We start from the raw sequence: 13,791 nt of genomic DNA, 5'->3' as shown, positions 1-13,791 counted from the left end.
ATTTCTCTCTCTTTCTTTTTAAACCTAAACATGAAATTAAAATTTTCAATACTCGTATATGTAAGTAGTCAAAAATATGTTCTCAGGTGCAGAATATTTTCAATATAGTATGAATGAATAGAAAACTTTCAAGAGTTTATTTTTGAAAGAAAATTATTTTCTTAAAAATTGTTACCTATATGGTTCTTGTATACACAAAAGAATGGGAAAATTGCACATTCATGTCTATTTCATATACTGCTGTTGAAAATATTTGTTAAAAGAAAAATGTTGTGCCGCATAATTATTTAAAATAAGAACCTAAATAAAAACTAAAAATAAGAACCTTAAGACTAAAATTTATACCTAATTGACAAAATCTTAAATTTAAAGGCAAAATGTTGTATTAAATACTTGTATATTTTCGAACCAAACTGCGTACTGCTGTTCGTAAATTAGAATTCACGATAGATTTGATTCTTGTAGAATAAATTTTTGAATTTTTAATCTAAAGAATTCTGCGTTCTGCCGGCAACAGTTCTTTCACAGGTCACAATTTAAACCTATTATTGTAAAATTGTATATTTAAGTGACCCTGCCAGTTGAGATCACGTAATGCAAATTTGACAAATAGTTTCTGAACAGCTTCAATTATTCTTATAAGAAATATATAGTTGGTTGATCAAACGTGACAACCGTATTCAAGATTGCCGCGAAAAAAAGTCAAATACGAAAAATTTAATATTATTTATTGATCATTAATTCCTAATCCCATCTTTTTACAAAAGCAAACATTAAATTATGTTAGTTTAAAATTAAATTTATCTTCGAAAATCACCCATTAAATCTCGAAGAGAATTGACTTCATTTATGGATATATCTCATTATAAAATAATGAGCAATCGCGCGTGTAACTATAACAGTTATCCACTTACTAAAGTTAAGAGCCAAGTTATTATGGTTACACCAAGCCGAAACAAAAGCAGGAATCATTTGGCAGCATAAAAAGTTCGTGTATCGATTGACGACAGAAACTACGTAATTAACGCTGCAATAAACAATAAATGACCCAAATAGCTTATATAACTCAAAGATATTACGTTAATCACAATTAACAGAATTGCTTAATAAATCTATTATACACCAAGTAAGTGTTTATGTACAATAGCAAATAAACTATACGAAAATCTCTTGTTGAATAGTAACTGCATATTTCATTACAAAAAAAAACATAAATTACAGGCTTTCGAACAACTGCAAAACTGATTCTAAAAGATTTGTAAATATTTTTATTATGATTTGAAATTGCTTAATTATTTAATTTTAAAAATGAAGTCATCGCATACCTAAATCTTCAAAACTCTATGATGTTGAAAATTGTGACAATCTGATTCTAATGGACATAAAAAATTTATTCAAAATTGTTTGTTTTCTCTTTGTTATATAGGAAGGAAAACATAAGCAAGATGAGCATATAACGATCATAAAATTCACTCATCCACTTCATACTATAAAGCTAAAGAGTGAAATTTAAAACAAAAAAGGATATGGAAGAAATTTTTTTGAAGAAAAAACATAGCGTTTCTAATGTGCGCTTTTTTGCAGTTTTCCCCCATTTTAGAGAAATATACGAATATACACACATATTGTACATTCCAGCACTTAGATTTTCGTACACGATATCAATTATATGCTTTATTTCTCGCAGCAAATATTTATATTTCAATATGTGCAGGTATAATGCAGTTTCCATTAAATCCTGCCACTTAATCCATATTTTAAGGTTGGGAAACTTTCTTTTTCTTTTTTATTATTGTGTTTTATTTTTTTCCTTTTTTTTTATTATACATAGCTTTAGAACTTTTTAAAATATATGAGGACATTTCGTTTGTTAACATATGTGTAGATAAATTTCATTTTTTATGCTTTATAATTTTTTTTTTTTCAATTACCTTCAGGACCTAGATATCATAAAAAACAGGTCAAGTTATACATATATATGTATATAATGTACATATAAATTATATTTTTGTATGAGTATTTATATTTACATAGTCTAATATTATTGATTTAAATATAGAAAATGGAAAGAAAATGAACTGAAATTCTGGTAAAAAAAATATAGAGGGAATATATAGGATTTCTAACATAAAAAACAGGTTTATTTAGTATCTTATGCACTTTGTGAAATATGAATATAAATAAGTAAGTAAATAAACAGGGTGTTCAATATTTGATGGTACTTCGTAGAAGTTAAAGGCGATTTTATCAATTTCTAAATCAAATTTAAGAAACTCTCAAATATTAAACAAACTTTATAATTTTACTTTAATAATATTTATATAAACTGGCAATATTCAGGTAGGTTAACACCAATAACAAGGTAAAGGTAACACCAATTTTTGTTCTAATGCCAAATATGTCTCAACAATTTCATTAATTAAAGTGTCTTGAAGGTGAAAGTGAAAAACAAAGGTATAGTTGCATTGTCCTGCCAAATCTATGAATTTTGTTTCAACTAAATTAAGTTTTAATTAATAAAAACAGCTAAAACTTTCTATTTATGTTTTCACTGATAACTTCAGAACAATTTAAACAAAAATATTTAGTAAGTTTGAAATTAATTCCGACAATAAAAATTTTTTCTTGCAACTTTATCGAATTACTTTCTATTGATCTTCTTAGATATCTTTAACAATGGCCAACAAAATATTGATATAATGCAACAAAACTTAAACTTGCTACGGTCTAACAAATACATTCAAGTTAGATTAAGCGCTAAACATTCTGGTTAGCGGTGATCGTGGACCAGCTATTTTGTTTTAGTAGTTTTCTCCGTTATATTAAATCTTTTTAGCTTGTGGCAGATAACAATCAAAGATTATTTTATTACTATTTAAAATACAAATTCATTGTTAACGCAAAAATCAAATTTTCAACGTTTCGAAAATGGATGGGAAAATGGATTAATTTGGTGACGTAAAGATGGACCATGGTCCATTTAATCAGGATTTTGTTCTTGCAATGGAAATGGACTTATTTTTGAATAAATTTTATACAAGAATTGAAATATTGTTTGAAATAGCAATCACTTTTGGGGTACCCTGTATTAAAATAACATTATGAATTTCAATTGAATTTTACTTTTCATTTTTTTTTGTGTATATCCATTTATGCTAACATTAGTATAATAAAAATAATAAATTTATATACCGTATAATCCTTAAATTATTAGAAAATTTTCTATTTAATTTGAAGGAAAAACGTGATTTCATACATGGAGAATTTGATTAGGAAAATTTCCCTAAATTTACAACATTTTCCAAGTAGATATGTATACGTGTGTTTATATGTATGTTAATGTAAATACAAATACTATGAAAATATATACATACTGGTACATCAATGTAATACGGTATTCTTATCTTTGTTGCCATCACATTTTATGTACGTATATAGTTTTGCGGTCAAATGAACGTGTATAACCTTTTACCATTTTATGAATTCAATTTAAAAAATATCAAAAAGCAATAAAATATTTTAGAATTTCTTAAAATACTTATATTTTATATACTCGTACATAATCTTTAATATTGATTCTATACAACATTATACACAAACGTTACTCATACATTTATAAATATGTATTATACACAGGATATTAAATTGATTGATTTTACAGTAAAAAAGATGATGTAAAATTGATAAGATATTAATCAAATATTAATAAAAAGGACCACATCGTCAGTGTGATCGAAATGAATCCTTTAAGGATTAAAAGATTCAAATGAAAAGGAAAATGGTTAAAGGTAATAATTTATGTAAAAAGAAGTGTTTTTTTTTTTTGTATTTGAATTTTGTTTTTGAATTTTAAATTTATCAAAATTTATGATTTCTCATTTTATTTAGGATTTTATAATTCGTGTTCATTTTGTTGTTATCCAAAAGCATTTATCTTTCATAAACATTGGTAATAAAATGTAATAACAATGTAAGGGATAATAATTATTAATATAAATTTTTTTGAAAGATTACAGGTTTCGGTTATTAAAGAATTCCAGAAGTGCCAATACAATAAAACATAAAACTGGTTTTACAATTAGTTTTGAAACATTTACAGTTTTTAGGGCTTAATTGGTAGTAAAAATAAGAAAATTTAATGTAGAAAACGCATAATCGACTGTAATTGATTTTTCGATTTTAAATTTGTTGAATTCTGGATTGTAGATTTCCGTAGTAATGTGTACGAATGTAAATAAATCTACTGGAAAAATTTAGAATGCTTTTTAATGGAATGAGTGGAATCAAAAAGAAAATTTGTATAATTTTATAATACACAGGATGTGTCGTATGAAGGTGCACTGCTATATACCATATAAAGACCCGCTTGAGTAGACAAAACCTTTGTTTGGAAACAATGTTCACAAAGGTTTTTACTTTTTAAAATTTTAAGCATAACTCCGTGCTCGTGTAAGTCAAGCGAATTATTAAATATGATTTCGAAACCTCAGAATAAGAGTTTTCATCTAAATGTCTATAATAATTATAACCTGTTCAGATCTCGTGACTATAAAATTCGAAAAATTTTCATCACAAAGTCCCATCACAAAGATATTATAATGGGAAAGCACTAAAGGATTTTATAAATTCTTCTCCTTGGAATCAATAATATTATAATTAGTGATAATCAATAAAAAATTAATTTTTTAGAGAATCTATACGGCGAAACTTTATTATTTGCAATATTTGCAGGAATCATGAAAATTTTTTGTCAGAATTGAAAAAAAATCATTTTCAACTTTAAAAATTTTAATTTCCAAAATATATAGGTGGAAAAATTTCTGTTAAATATTTTCCAGCATTTTATTTCTTTTTCTATTAATTTTCTGAGTATAAAGCACTTGTTTTCTCGTTTAAGTATAGTTATAATAGCTATAAAATTTAGCCTTGTACAAAAATATTAAAATATTTTAGATTTGGGTGAAATTTTACAAAAAATTTATTTTTAATTTATTATTTAGAGGACATAAAATAATTTGTTTTTTTTTGTTTTATGAGAAAAATTTATAGTGATTTAATACAAGTGCAAATATTATAAAAAATTTATGTGATATGCAATGTTTAATATTTTATTTATAACTACATATACATCTATATATGATGTAGAATCATTTTTTATTTAAGGTAAATTGTTTGCAAAATCTGGAACGAAAATTCTTTTTTTATTTTAGATGTGAGTTTTCCATGTGTTGTGGGATAGACTGATTTATTTGAACATATTTTTATTCATTATATTCAAAAAATCGTAAGTGTTGTAATTTTCAATTTTCAGTTTTCTAAAGACTGCACAACATGCTTTTAATTGAAATACATAAGTTATACGTAGCTCAATAGTACTTATATTACTATGGCATATTATGTAATAAATATTTATCGAAAAAATCTACATGCCTAGACTGTGGGGCTCTAAAAATTTTGCGCTTTAATAAAACTTGATTAACTTCTTATTGTTTTATTAAATATTAAAATATTTAGAAATATTGGTATCATTACAAGTTTACAAATTTTTTCTTCCCGTATTTCCCACAGAAATGATTCAACTCCTTGAAATATTCATGGAACTATAGTTTCTACCGAAAAACCAGAGAAGATAGCGTTCACCGTGTCAGTCCTGGTGATACTCGTGTGAGTCTATTCTATATTGGTAACATTTTAATAGAATGTTAGCCCTGTTAAACTTGTCTTAACTTCTCAACCTTTCAACTTTTTAAAGTTGTTTCAAGTATTTATATACTTCAGTAAGTATTTGTGCTTTCGCTTATTACAAAGTGCTTTTAAGCAATAGTTGTTCAAAACTGGACTGATGAGCGCAGAGACAGATATATAGACATGACATAATCGATTCAGAATCCAATTTTGATTAAAAAAGTATATTTATGTCTATTAGGTCTTATGTCAAACGGAGTAGTAAATTTTCGTAATACCCTTCGAACATTTGCTCATGAGGGATAATAATGTGAAATTTTGAATATTCTCATTAGAATTGTAATTACAACAACTTTCATAAAATCACATTTCACAGAGACTTGTAATACTTACAAAATATTAAAGCGTAAGCCATTCATATTTAAAATCTATAATTTCTAAAAAAATTAAAATGGAAGAACATAAAAGGGAAAATTACATAATGTAAAATTCAAAGTTAAATTCAGTAAATTTAAAATTGTGGCAAGCCATTTTTTTCTTAAAATCCATTTTATTTTTCAAACTAATTTCAAAATAGTGTTAATTAAAATGTCAATTAAATGTATATAACATATAGATATAATGTATGTTTGTATATAAATAAATAAATTGAAATGAAATAATTTCATTTATTTTATTTATTTAAAGAAAATTTAATGAATGGCAGTTTAATACAACAAAGTTTTACCCTCCAGACACAAATTCATACTGTACGTATCGCCCATGTAATATACGGTTATTATATTACACAAAATATACACAATTGTAAACTATATCCAGATAAAAATATTTATTTAAAGGGGTCTCTGGAGCTGTTGGAAAGATAATAAACAAATTAAAATTGTATGCATCCAGGATAATTTTCAAAAATTAGAAGGAAAAAAACAGAGAAGGAAAAAAAACCTAAAAATCAAATTTTGTATTTTTCATACATGAATTGAATATTTTGTTCGTTTTATTTACTTGCTTTTTTGAATGAAATAAATAATATACATGTTTATATATATGTATATACAAGTAGAAAAATATTAGTTCTTGTATTATATTTGAATATATGGAGGTGGGTGCCTATAGTTTACTTATTTAAAATAGTTATTAGTTTTGGAAACTAAAAAGAAAAAAAAAATAAAATGGCTTTTTTTGATTGTATTCACATTGTAGATTAACTTGGTTTTAAAATTGCAGTCATTTTATGCAGTATTTGGTAATTATTTTTATATTTTAATGAATCATTTTATAAAAGAGATAAAAAATAAATTTGGATCAAACATCAATAGTTTGTAAAATAGCACTTTTTCACAAAATATATAAAATTGCATACATTTAGGAATGAGACCAACAAAAATAAAATTAAAAGAAGCGTTAACATAATAAACGAATTCGACTGTTTAGTAACTGAGCTAAGATGAATAATAATATTTTTTGACCACAAAATATTTACCTTTAGCTTTTTGTTTTTATAGAAATTTGGAAACGGTTCAAGTTTAGGAAATATAATGGGTCGAAAATTTATTGACTATATAAAATTCAAATTAGTTTATAAAATCTGTTAAATTTTTAAAGCTTACCGGCTAAAAAAAACGAAGTCAAAAATTTTTAAAAAGTGGGTTTTAAATAATCGGGTAATTTTAGCCACTATTTTCTCATTTTAATGTTTAACTGTACTACTTACGGGTAAATATTTTTTGTTTTGATACAATTAACAGGTTTTTTAAACAGATATACGGACGAATAGAGTGAAACTCTTAAGCAGATCTTTCCCGAATTTTTTTTGAAAAGTGCTAAATCAACAGATTCTTGTTGATTGTTATGTTAATTACGTATATTAAATAAAAACGGTTGTGTTATACTTGTACAATTTTTTTGTATTCAGTTTTTCGTTCCTTTAAGGTAAACATAATCAGTGTAATTTATAAAAATCAGTAAACCTAAGTTCCGTTGCATTCCATACAAACAACAAATTTAAAATTGATATGTCAATAAGTTATAATTTTCATGTAATGGTACCGGTCAATTAATTTTTAGAAACAGCTTTTTATAATTATATTACTGATTTGATTGAATGAAACATGGTGATTGAAAACAATGGTCGGAACAAAGGGTTTATAAGATAACTTTGGTCACTGTTTCATATAATATTATTCAAAACCCTGATATAATTGCTTTTTAAGTGAAAGAAATACGTTGTATGGGAAAATGTTCTTATCATGATTGTGAAATGTTATTACTTATTTTTCAGATCTAATATCGAATGATTATTTTAAAATTTAAAAAATATTTAAAATTTACAGCCTTAAATTACTTTCTTATACCTGTATACATATAATTCCGAAAATTTCATAAATAATTTTTTTTTAATCGATTTTTAAAATTTGCATTTCCCATTCAGGCCATCAATTTGTGCTCTAATTCCATAAAATAAAAAACGTCTACATTCTATGAAAATATTAAAATGCTCGCGAATTTTTTCCAAAAAAAAAAATAATAATAAAAATTAAAATGCAATAAAATTTCTGATTAAGAATACTGATTTAATGGAAATGAATTTATCTAATGGGAATAGAATGAATTAAAAAAGTTCAATTCGATAACTAGAATAGCAAAAATAAAAAATTACTTTAAATGAAAGCAATACATGCAATGCAAATAAAAGTGAGGTAAACCAGTGAATAGAATGAGAATTTCATAGAGAGTGGTGTACATATTAATGGTTTTAGGGTATAAATTTGACCTTGAACAACCAAAACTAAAATGGTATTCTTAAAAATTTTAGAACTTTCAATTCAATATTTGTTTTATTGGAGTAGAATTAGTTTTACGATTATTTTTAATTTTGAAAAATTTTTAATTGACTAATACGTAGGTATTTTATGAATTTATAAAATAATAATCACATTTTGAATTCAGAGATTTAAAATGAGGAGGCTTTTGTGCACTCTTTTGACTCATTAGGTGAAAAAAAGAGTAAATGTGTAATACATTTGAATGATTTCAAGTATAAAGAAGTGAAGATAATTTTCACAAGATATGGTAGAAAATAAGGATAGCTAAAAAGTAAAATCACATACAAGTCTCACGTTTTCGATTGGTTTCGAGTTAATCAAGTTGAAAAATTTACTTAATACTACCTTTTTCTTTTGAGGAGTGTTCTTCTCAACTTAAATTGCATTCAACATTTTTTGAATTAAAAATATAAATATGAAAAATTCAAATGTGGTTATACAAAACAAATTTGGGAATTAAAATACAGTCCCAATAACTATTCTCAATTTTAAATAACTGTTCAAAAATTAAACAACATGTTTTGATGTCATCGCAGGTAAATTGTTTTATATGTATGTAAACGCGCCTTTACATTAAACTATTTTGTGTTCTTTTAAACTATTTTGTTACGGGAAATAGAGTCGACGAACAATAGTCAAAAAGCGGTAGTAAGAATTATAAATATAATATTGAACTTTTCTTTGAAATAGCCCCTCTTATTCTGAAGAGGAAACCAATTCGTTTTTACAATTTTTCTTGAAATGTTATTAGCACGATCAGTTTAAGATTCTTATTTGAATCCTAAATATTTTCAGATTTTCTATTGATTCGTCATTTATTCTTTCGTTAATATATTCGTCCTCTATACTTCTACTATTACTGATAATAAATTTTGTTTTGTCAATATTTAGTTTTAATTTATACAAAGCCATTTGTACAAATTTTCGAAGTCAGCATTTAAAGAATTCTAAATTCTAATAGTCAAACTATCACCAACACCTTACAATAGTGTGTAATCAGCAAAAAACGAAACGGAGCATTTAATTAAATCAAGTTATGATTGTTTTGTCTTGGTGAGTTAGTGCCAAAACTTGTATACTAATAATATGTTCTAATTACATTATTTATATCAATAAATTAAATAATTTTAGACCTATAATGGATGATGTTAAAAACTATTAATTCCCTTTATTCAATTTTAATTCAATTTTCTTTAATTATTTACAATTTTTAGAATAAATAAGAACAATTACGACATTTTATTGAAATTAATTGATGAACAGTTCGCATAATTGCATTATAAGAACCTAAATATACCTTAATGAAATATTTTTTTTGAATTTTTATTCCAATACTTATTTATACAAAAATAGTTACTTGGTACAAATTACACTTTTCAACAGATTAGACACCTAGAGTTGAATGAAATTGCGAATTAATTTGTTCCAATTAATACAGAAAAAATAAAAATCCCCTACAATATTATAAAAAATTGTTACATAATTCTGTACATACATTCATAATATATTATTATATATATAAAAATTTGTTCCATTCATCTGGAAATATCATTGAATTAGGAAAATATTTTAATTTATTATGGTCTCCCTAATTTGTTAATTTTTGCTTACATTTTATACTTTCTCTTCAGTTGTACAGTTCCCTAAGAGAATTCTTTTGTATGATAACATGATCATAATACTCGTAATAATAATAATACAGACATACATATATACATATACATAATATTGAAATTACATATAAATGCATTTTCTTATTGCAGTGATTCAGAAAGTGACATAACGTTTGATATGTTGAATTATACATATACATATATTATGTGCATGCTGTATTCCATTCAGTGCTAAATGAAATTTATCAAACGTTGATAATGTTCCGAATTGAAAAACTTAATTTTCATTTGACTTTTATTAAATTAAAAATATTTGAAATGTGTTCTATATAAAAACGATATTTATACCGGGTGTTTCTTTCTACAAAATCAAGTTTGACGATGTATAAGTTTTCGCTCTAAATTGATATCCCATGGTTTAAAAATTACCGGATAATTCATGGCAGCCCCCATGACTGACTTCATCCATGACATGTTGCATATGAAATAATATCATAAGTTGTTTTTCGAAATAGATTTCTCCCCGATAGTATCACATTTTTAAACTTCATTGTAATCCACGAGAACTCGCCAATTTTTAGTCTTGATATACATTATTCTGTCATACATATATATATATAACAATTATTTTATGCCACTTATTTACTATTGAATTGTGGACAGATATTTTCAAAAGTGAACATGTAATTTATAGTCTTACTTTAGACTATCTAGAAAGTTTGGTTCATTTAATGTACTGCTAAAGAGCCAGTGCGGGCTCAATTAGCATGTGCATGTAAGGTTAAGTTAGTGATGAGTCGTTTATTCAGGTTTCGACAGCGATGATAAAACGCAGTTGGATTGGAAACGGTTTCCCAATCTGGTTGAGTATTCTCTTATTCACTCGGGCTTGTGGATTCCTACAGATCTGACGAAAACGTTTTGATTCGGTAGGGAGTCATGCTCGATTGCTTCAATACTTTGGTTAAGGGGTTGATTGCTACGAATTTGACTGAACTACATTCCACTTTTTAAGCCTGGCACTTGTAAATTTTGTAACATTTCTCACATATTTTTTAAAGATCAATTGCATAAACTAATTATGTACACATGTTTTCATATATTATAGAATTTGAAAGAAGAAAGAGAAGAAATAATGAGATGATTTAATTTATACCCAAAAATATTAATAAATTTGCAATTGATCCTAATTACTGCATTAAATTAATGAGCAGTAATAAGATAATATGTATGTACTTTCAAAAGTAATAAATTTATGAAATATTTAATTCAAGTATACTCTTACTTGCCTTAAACAGACGTCATAGCCCAAGGGGTAATAACATATTCTTAAACAAAATAATAATCAAAATATTTTTTACTTCTTTCCTATATTTTCAATTGTAAAATTCCACCCCTTTGAGTGGATGTATATAGTAACACTTAAAATCTCTATAAAGAATTACTAATTTCAATCTGCGAATATATAAAAATACGCTGAGAGAACCATTGATATTTTACATTTATTATATATTCCATATTAGTTATTATTACTCGTATAATTATATACACTTATTAGGTAATAAAAATATCAGTATACTCCTTAATATGTTTGTATTTAGTATATTATGTAAATAAAATAAATGTGCACTCAAAAAATGTAAAAGATTATAATATGTCAAGATCCTAAATAATTTCTATTCAAATTAGTGTGTGAAACTAATGAACCCATTCAATTTCTTCATGTATATTTTCGTCCTTTGTCATTATATCTCTATAAGTGTGTTTTATAATATGTTATTTGTGTCTAATACATACGTATATAAAAATAAATATACAAGATTGAAATAGAAATGATTATATATGAAAGGATTTATTGTTTATATTTGTACCTATGTATATAAGACTCCCATTATTGACATGATTCTATCATATATATATATACATATATATGTATAAATAAATATAATATATTTTTTATGTACATAATCTAAATTTTACATATAATTCAAGATGGTAGGATTTTTGGTTTTCTTCTATGCAATAAATTCTACTCTATAGGGAAATTCATTCAATAAAAACCTATATATATACATACATTTGCTAAATCATATAAATATAAATGTATACACACATGGGTGTGTTTATATAAGGAATATTTGGTAAAATATTGTAAGAAAAGAATTGATTTTTTTGCTAAAAGCAAAAACCATATTTACACATTTTATTCTTCTACATTTTTTCAACAATCTTCTATTAAAAAAATTTGTTTTTCACATAGATTTATTTAATTCTCATTTCTTTTGTAATACACTTTATTAAAACACAAGAAATTTTGCCATAAACAACCTGTATTTCTTATTGATTTAAATTCGAGAGATTGAGGTGAAAAGACATTCTTTTTGTTTCTCTTTCAATCATTTATCTAATTGATGTCTGATTAATTGCCTAATTTATCTGACATCTTAAATGTTGTTCATTGGGCTATTACTACAGTATTGAACCTGGTTGAATAACACTTTCAACTCAACCGCACTATCCTTAAGAAGCACTTAAGAGGAATACCACAAACGAGTTCACGGCTTATACGGAAAATAACCTTGAACTATTCAATATTTCAATTTATAGATTATTCAACCATATTTACTCTCATACAAGCATATTTACTCCTAACCACTGTATATTTACCGCAACTGCTTTAAATTTAGAAAGTACTCGCAATAATTGTGATATGGACTTAAGTTGCATGTTTCTTAAAAGAAGCATAGCATACAAAAAAATATTCAAATTGAACAATTTTTAAAGTTACTCTAACTTTTCGAACATTTATAAAATAAAGTTCTTAACGAATATCTTGAATGCGTCTCTGTGCGACTATGCCCTAGCTTAGGCCAGAACATTGTCGCATTACATTTCTTTCCAATTGCAGTGCTTAGAACTTTACAATAATAATTTGCATGCTAGTATTTTTAATTATTATTCATTATTTTAATATGAAAAATACAACTATTTCAATCAATCAAGATTCTACTGTTTTGTGTACTAGAATAACCATTAATAGTAGTTCAAGTCTATTACAATTTTGTAAAACATGCTTTTAGTTCAGACAAAACAGTGACTTAGTATCAATATCAGACAACAGTACAACTAAGGAAATCCAAAATTAATAAGGCTGGAAATAAATTCATTTTCGAATAAGATACTCTAAAAATACCCACAGTTTTCAAAAGAATATATTTTAAGAGGTTTGATTATAAATTTAACTTTTTCTCTTAAATTTTATTCTTTTACTTTTTTTTTTTGTGGATGAACCCGCTAATAATATACGTTGAATATTTTAGCATGTAAACATATTTTAATATTATATGTGTGTATGTGCATCTCTTGTACGTATTCTTTTATAAAATATAACGGTAAATGTATCTATGCATTCTAATCTATTTTACTGAGAAGATCCTTCTCAGTCCATTCATATAAATTATATGTATGGTTATAATATATCCTTTTTATACACTCATATTAAATTTTTTGGGCTATGCCAAGAGGCGGTTTAAACATGACGAATAACATAAAAAGAGAAAAAATTAAGGCAAAACGAAAACCATTTCATAACTTTGTATACGAAATTTTTATGTGTGTGTTTTGGTAAAGTTGTTCTGCAGCAGCACAAAAAAAAAAACAAATTTAAGTAT

This window comes from Condylostylus longicornis, unplaced genomic scaffold (genome assembly GCF_029603195.1).
Source record: "Condylostylus longicornis isolate FDR11 unplaced genomic scaffold, ASM2960319v2 ptg000048l, whole genome shotgun sequence".
NCBI classification, from domain to species: domain Eukaryota; kingdom Metazoa; phylum Arthropoda; class Insecta; order Diptera; family Dolichopodidae; genus Condylostylus; species Condylostylus longicornis.
This window is presented reverse-complemented; position numbering follows the sequence as displayed.